The 6,000-nt window shown below is 40.0% G+C and overlaps 1 protein-coding gene and 1 long non-coding RNA gene across 4 annotated transcripts in view; one reads left to right on the top strand and one right to left on the bottom strand.

Annotated features, from left to right (window-relative positions):
- ptprn2 (protein tyrosine phosphatase receptor type N2) overlaps positions 1-6,000 on the bottom strand; it is a 365,871-nt gene that overhangs the window by 54,729 nt on the left and 305,142 nt on the right. The window lies entirely within an intron of this gene.
- On the top strand, positions 4,625-5,674 carry LOC125803764 (uncharacterized). 2 transcript variants are annotated; one of them, XR_007440149.1, is made up of 3 exons: positions 4,625-4,748; positions 4,794-4,929; positions 5,021-5,674. It is a non-coding gene; the product is annotated as an uncharacterized LOC125803764 (long non-coding RNA). The 2 variants fall into 2 exon arrangements; XR_007440148.1 differs by having other exon boundaries at positions 4,794-4,974.

The following is a 6,000-nucleotide window of genomic DNA, read 5'->3' as shown; positions in this document are numbered from 1 at the left end:
GTGCATCCAGACTGCAATTGAAAAAACAGGAGGACCAGTAAGTTTTTTTTTTTGTCTTTCTCGGTCACATGACATCACGTTCAGTAGCTCCTCCATTTCCACTGTTTATGTGGATCTCCATGGAAACGCACGTCCAAAGTGTAAATATGGTGTGCGGCAGTGGACAAACAGCTATTTTATTAAAAGCGAGGAGATGAAACTCAGAGATGTGCTTCCGGACAGGACTAAAATTACCGGAGGACCACGATTACAAGAGTTCAGAGAAAAACAGTAGATAATTCAGCCTGTATTTGGAATGGATTGTATTTGTACAGTAAAGAACTTGTACTTTAGAAATGTAACTTATGTTAGACATGATAGTTTTTGAACTTGATAGTATTTATACCTAGACCTGTATTTGACAAACATTTTAAGGAGTTAATTGAACTTGGTAGTATTTATAATGGGTCCTGCATTAGAATTGATTGTATTTGTATTTAGGTTTGGTTTTGAACTGTTTTTGACAGTACATTCACTTTTTTGTACTAGATAAAATACACATTCCATTGTTTATTTCTAATTTTCTCCCATTTTTTCCCGTGCAATTTATCTGACGAATTGCCCCACCCATTCAGCTGCTAGTCAGCTATAAATCCCCCATCACTAGAGATGCTCCAACACCAGGAGGGTGAAGACTAGCACACGCCTCCTTCTCTGATACATGTGAAGTCAGACTCCGCCTCTTTTTGAACTGTTGCTGATGCAGCATTGCCAAGTAGCATCACAGCGCTAATGCTTGGAGGAAAGCACAGCGACTCGGTTCTGATACATCAGCTCACAGACGCAGCCTTGTGCTGATCCACATCACCCTAGGAGTGACGAGGGAAAAGAGAGAGCGCCATCTACTGTACCCACCCAGAGAGAGAGCAAAACCAACTGTGCTGTCTCAGGGCTCCTGCAGCTGATGGCAAGCTGCATGACTGGGATTCAAACCAGTGATCTCCTGATCACTTTTTGACTTGTTTTAAAATAGATTTGTACTTTTATTATACTCAAATATGCTTTAAAATGAATAATCATCTTGTTTATCTGGGTTGTATTGAACTTAATAGTATTTATAGTATTTATTTTAGAATTCTAATTAAATTTCTATCTGGACTGTAGCTGGACTTGACAGTATTTGTAATTATAGCCGTGTTTTGAACCTTGTACTACTATGATTAGTCTTGGAATTGATAGTATTTGTATTTAGACTTGTATTTTTAGCTGGATTGTACTCAAACTGTAATTATATTTGTGTGAATTGACCTTAATAGTATTTAAACTCAAGACTATTTGTATTATTTTATAGCATTTTCTACTCAGACTTCTTTGGCAATTGATAGTATTTGAATTAGACTTTTTCTTCATGTAAATTTGACTGTATTTGTTAAACAGATGTTTCTCAGGCTTCAGATTAAATTTTAGATTTATCTATTTATCTGTAATCATTGCTGAGAGTTAACAGCAGCTACTCTCACAGCAGAAACTCAATAAACCAGTAAATGAAGCAGCTCTCAGCCTTGAACTCAACACTCACCACCACTTAACATGACAAGGCACGGACAAACCGATTTTTATGAGCGTAATTTCCTGTTTTTCTGGTCTAGCTGAGGTTTGGTAGATGGTGGCACACATTAACACCGGGTCAGAACTGTTCTCACCTGCACTTTATTTAAACAACTCTCAGAGCCACACTGCAGCTTCGCTTCCCAACACACTCTGTCACACACTGACAGAAAAATACAGAAAAATACCACTAATTTGTTCATCAGGTGAAGCTGCCGACAGCTAAAGTGCTTTAGAGACTCTAACAGGAATTAAAACGCTAACGCTGTGAAAATCCATCAGAGACTGAGGAGCAGGGAAACTTCTGACCCTGAACTTTTAAAGTTCCTTCACACTGAATAACTTTATCCATTCATAACTGCACTGTACAGACAAAAGTACTGGGACATCTGCTCTTAAATTCAAGTGCAAGTTTTTGTTGGAGAAAATGTCCAGGTTAGAAATCCCCTAAACTGGATCTCCTTCATTCCAGAGAGAACAGTCAACTATACTCATCTATACTCATCTATACTCATCTTTACACATCCATACTCATCTTTACCCATTCATACTCATCCTTACTCATCTATACTCATCTTTACACATCCATACTCATCTTTACCCATTCATACTTCTCCTTACTCATCTATACTCATCTTTACACATCCATACTCATCTTTACCCATTCATACTCATCCTTACTCATCTACACTCATCTTTACTGATGCCTACTCATCTTTACACATCCATACTCATCCTTACCCATTCATACTCATCCCTACTCATCTTTATCCATGCCTACTCATCTTTACACATCCATACTCATCCTTACCCATTCATACTCATCCCTACTCATCTATACTCATCTTTACACATCCATACTCATCTTTACCCATTCATACTTCTCCTTACTCATCTATACTCATCTTTACACATCCATACTCATCCTTACCCATTCATACTCATCCCTACTCATCTATACTCATCTTTACACATCCATACTCATCTTTACCCATTCATACTCATCCCTACTCATCTATACTTATCTTTACCGATGCCTACTCATCTTTACACATCCATACTCATCCTTACCCTTTCATACTCATCCTTACTCATCTATACTCATCTTTACACATCCATACTCATCTTTACCCTTTCACACTTCTCCTTACTCATCTATACTCATCTTTACACATCCATACTCATCCTTACCCTTTCACACTTCTCCTTACTCATCTATCCTCAACTTTACCCATTCCTACTCATCTTTACACATCCATACTCATCCTTACCCATTCATACTTCTCCTTACTCATCTATACTCATCTTTACCCATTCCTACTCATCTTTACACATTCATACTTATCCTTACTCATCTATACTCATCTTTACTTATTCCTACTCTTCTTTACAGATACTCATCCTTACCCATTCATACTCATCCCTACTCATCTTTACCCATGCCTACTCATCTTTACACATCCATACTTGTCCTTACCCATTCATACTTGTCCTTAGTAATTCATACTTATCCTTACTGGCTCTTACCCATCCATACTCATCCTTACTTGTCCTTATCCATTCATACTCATCTTTACCAATCCAAACTTGCCCTTACCCATCCATACTTGCCCCAACCCATTTATACTTTTCCTTACTAATTCCTAATTATCTTTAGGAATCCATACTTGGCCTTACCCAACCGTACTTATCCCAATCCATTCATACTAATCCATACTCTCCCTTACCAATCCATATTCATCCTTACCAATAATTCATACTCGTCTTTACACATCCACACTTATCTTTACCTATCTACTATTCACTATTTATACTCATCCTTACCCATCCATACTCATCTTTTATACCTGTCTTCCCCATGTTTACTCATCTTTACCCATCCATACTCATCTTTTATACCTGTCTTCCCCGTGTTTACTCATCTTTACCCATTCATACTCATCTTTATCCATCCATACTCATCTTTACACAGGCAAACTTAACATATTATCAATCCTTATCCATATTTAGCCATTATTACTCACCTTTAATCATTCTTACCAATCCATATCAATCTTTAGGCATCATTACCCATCATTGACCCTTATTACCAATCCTTATCTACTCTCTACTCGTACTAATCCTAAGTAATCCATATGAAAATCTTTTCATATATATTTAATGTTACTTGTTGGGTTTTACATCATAGTAAACAAACAAACAGACAAGTAAAATGGTCTAAGAGTAGCTATAGTGTGTGTGTGTGTGTGTGTGTGTGTGTGTGTACACAGCGTGTCAATAACAGTAGCCCTCTCTGTTTGCTGTCTGTCACGACGCCTCTATTAACAGAGATGATTCGCAGCAGTTGAGATACGCTGGCACTGAGCCAGCTATTCTTCTCTCTTCTCTGTGTGACAGATGACACTCGCTCATCTCTGTTCCCACACACACACACACACACACACAACACAGCAGCAGCAGCTCACTGCTGACTGATCCAATCACTCAGCACACAATTCCATCACACACACACACTCAAACAAACAAACAAACACACACACACACACACACCTTCACACAGCACAACAGTGTGTAGATATCAGAGCTGCTGACTGACTGTAAACATGTTCAGACTGTTGATTTATTAAGTTATTAATCTGAACAGTCCGAAAAAATAACAGCTGTTTAATATTTAAAACAGGAGAACAATGATACAGGTGAGGCCAGGTGCATTATGGGAGTTGTAGTGAGGGCTGATTGATAGTGGGTGCAGGTGGATTATGGGAGTTGTAGTGAGGGCTGATTGATAGTGGGTGCAGGTGCATTATGGAAGTTGTAGTGAGGGCTGATTGATAGTGGGTGCAGGTGGATTATGGGAGTTGTAGTTAGGGCTGATAATAGTAGGTGCAGGGGAATTATGGGAGTTGTAGTGAGGGCTGATAATAGTGGGTGCAGGTGAATTATGGGAGTTGTAGTGAGAGTTGATAATAGTGGGTGCAGGTGAATTATGGGAGTTGTAGTGAGGGCTTATTGATAGTGGGTACAGGTCAATTATGGGAGTTGTAGTGAGGGCTGATAATAGTGAGTGCAGGTGAATTATGGGAGTTGTAGTGATTGCTGATAATAGTGGGTGCAGGTGAATTATGGGAGTTGTAGTGAGGGCTGATTGATAGTGGGTGCAGGTGAATTATGGGAGTTGTAGTGATGGCTGATAATAGTGAGTGCAGGTGAATTATGGGAGTTGTAGTGAGGGCTGATTGATAGTGGGTGCAGGTGAATTATGGGAGTTGTAGTGAGGGCTGATAATAGTGGGTGCAGGTGAATTATGGGAGTTGTAGTGAGGGCTGATAATAGTGGGTGCAGGTGAATTATGGGAGTTGTAGTGAGGGCTGATAATAGTGGGTGCAGGTGGATTATGGGAGTTGTAGTGAGGGTCTGATTATAGTGAGTGCAGGTGAATTATGGGAGTTGTAGTAAGGGCTGATAATAGTGGGTGCAGGTGAATTATGGGAGTTGTAGTGAGGGCTGATAATAGTGGGTGCAGGTGAATTATGGGAGTTGTAGTGAGGGCTGATAATAGTGGGTGCAGGTGAATTATGGGAGTTGTAGTGAGGGCTGATAATAGTGGGTGCAGGTGAATTATGGGAGTTGTAGTGAGGGCTGATAATAGTGGGTGCAGGTGAATTATGGGAGTTGTAGTGAGGGCTGATAATAGTGGGTGCAGGTGAATTATGGGAGTTGTAGTAAGGGCTGATAATAGTGGGTGCAGGTGAATTATGGGAGTTGTAGTGAGGGCTGATAATAGTGGGTGCAGGTGAATTATGGGAGTTGTAGTGAGGGCTGATAATAGTGGGTGCAGGTGAATTATGGGAGTTGTAGTGAGGTCTGATAATAGTGGGTGCAGGTGAATTATGGGAGATGTAGTAAGGGCTGATAATAGTGGGTTCAGGTGAATTATGGGAGTTGTAGTGAGGTCTGATAATAGTGGGTGCAGGTGAATTATGGTAGTTGTAGTAAGGGCTGATAATAGTGGGTGCAGGTGAATTATGGGAGTTGTAGTAAGGGCTGATAATAGTGGGTACAGGTGAATTATGGGAGTTGTAGTGAGGGCTGATAATAATGGGTGCAGGTGAATTATGGGAGTTGTAGTAAGGGCTGATAATAGTGGGTACAGGTGAATTATGGGAGATGTAGTAAGGGCTGATAATAGTGGGTACAGGTGAATTATGGGAGTTGTAGTAAGGGCTGATAATAGTGGGTACAGGTTAATTATGGGAGTTGTAGTAAGGGCTGATAATAGTGGGTGAAGGTGAATTATGGGAGATGTAGTAAGGGCTGATAATAGTGGGTGCAGGTGAATTATGGGAGATGTAGTAAGGGCTGATAATAGTGGGTGCAGGTGAATTATGGGAGTTGTAGTGAGGGCTGATAATA

This window comes from Astyanax mexicanus, chromosome 8 (assembly GCF_023375975.1).
Source record: "Astyanax mexicanus isolate ESR-SI-001 chromosome 8, AstMex3_surface, whole genome shotgun sequence".
In the NCBI taxonomy this organism is placed as follows: Eukaryota; Metazoa; Chordata; class Actinopteri; order Characiformes; family Acestrorhamphidae; genus Astyanax; species Astyanax mexicanus.
Note: the sequence above shows the minus strand (reverse complement) of the source record. Positions and strands in the feature narration are given on the sequence as shown.